The sequence below is a fragment of the Somniosus microcephalus genome, unplaced genomic scaffold (assembly GCF_052327205.1).
Source record: "Somniosus microcephalus isolate GS21.2 unplaced genomic scaffold, FLI_Smic_1.0 unresolved_chr1, whole genome shotgun sequence".
Taxonomy (NCBI): domain Eukaryota; kingdom Metazoa; phylum Chordata; class Chondrichthyes; order Squaliformes; family Somniosidae; genus Somniosus; species Somniosus microcephalus.
The window spans coordinates 50,653,161-50,654,499 of record NW_028225179.1 but is presented as its reverse complement, the minus strand read 5'-3'; the positions used below and the strand labels follow the sequence as shown (position 1 = coordinate 50,654,499).

Here is a 1,339-nt window from a genome sequence, read left to right as displayed (position 1 = left end):
ATCGCTGCTTTCCGCTGGCAGCGGACGCTTAGCGAGAGCGGGGCCGGACAGACGGCCTGAACTTCGCTGCTGTCGCGGCCCCACTCACTCCGGGAGCTGGGGAACAGCAAATCAACTCATGGGTTTGTTGCCGCGTCTGAAATGCGGCTCCGAACTGTCGCTATTAACAGAGGCAGCGCTGCAGGATCCTGTAATGATCTCTCACACAGTCGGTATCTCTGTAGATTTTGAGTGTTTACAGAACAGTATAGAGAAAAGGAGAATACCGCGTGGCTGTAAATGTATTTTATTAATCTCTTCCTGCAAAACATGATTGAACCAGGGACCTGTTGTACTTTAGATAGAAGTGATAACCGCTACACGGGCACGAATAATGCGCAAAATTTTAAAACGTTTTTTTGTTTTGCATGTGATGACTTTTCATCGGTTCTCTTTTGCAGCCTGTATTTCAGGAGCTGGGTAATAATGTTCAGTGCTTATGACACCAGGATCTGGTGCAGCCTTTGGTAAATTCACCAGCTCGCTAACACATGAGAGTCACTCCTGCTTCACTCTTTCATATAAACCCAGCCAATGCGCCTCAATCAAACAACATTGCGCCCCCACAAGATTAGACAGCCTGAAATGTGCAAGTAAATGAGCACAGATAACTAACTCAAATTAAGCGCAGCTCTAGTGGCGCAATCGGTTAGCGCGCGGTACTTATATAACAGTACAGGCTCGGAGAAATGCTGAGGTTGTGAGTTCGAGCCTCACCTAGAGCAGCTAATACTTTTGCTGTGCTCTATTTCGACCGGAGCAGAAGGTACAATTGTTTTTTCCGCTAACTATACACTTATTAGCTGTTCCACGTGGGCTCTTAGGTTCCTCAGGCCCACCGTGTTCCAATAAGGGATGGGAGGTTTAAAGGAGCCCTTCAGAGGGAAGGTGGGGCCGGTTTTAACTGTTAAACCAGCAAATATCAGGCGAAGAATAATGTGCAGGAAATAGATTCGATTTCAAAGCAGTGACTAAGCCTTTGGCACAAGCGAGAAGATGTGTAAACTCACGAGTTATCTGTACAGGTTTCCGACATCATGTTGAACAAAAACAACGATTCACCTGAACATGATGTTGAGAATTACAAGGACGAAAGTTATGTAAAGACAATCGCCCAAACACCATATCCACAATTAGGTTGTCGCCGACCTTCTTGTTATGGGGAGAATAGTGAGCAGATTCAGGAAACTGCTCGTATAAAGAAGTCGATTTAGGAAAAGATAAACATATTTCAAATTAATGAACACGACCTCTGCGAACTGGGTTCGCACGAGAGCAGAGAAACCTAATGCAACTTCGG

At 45.6% G+C, this 1,339-nt stretch overlaps 1 non-coding gene across 1 annotated transcript; it reads left to right on the top strand.

Moving 5' to 3' along the window:
* The first annotated feature begins 669 nt into the window (after positions 1–669).
* On the top strand, positions 670–764 carry trnai-uau (transfer RNA isoleucine (anticodon UAU)). The gene is made up of 2 exons: positions 670–707; positions 729–764. It is a non-coding gene; the product is annotated as a tRNA-Ile (tRNA).
* The last annotated feature ends 575 nt before the right edge of the window (positions 765–1,339 follow it).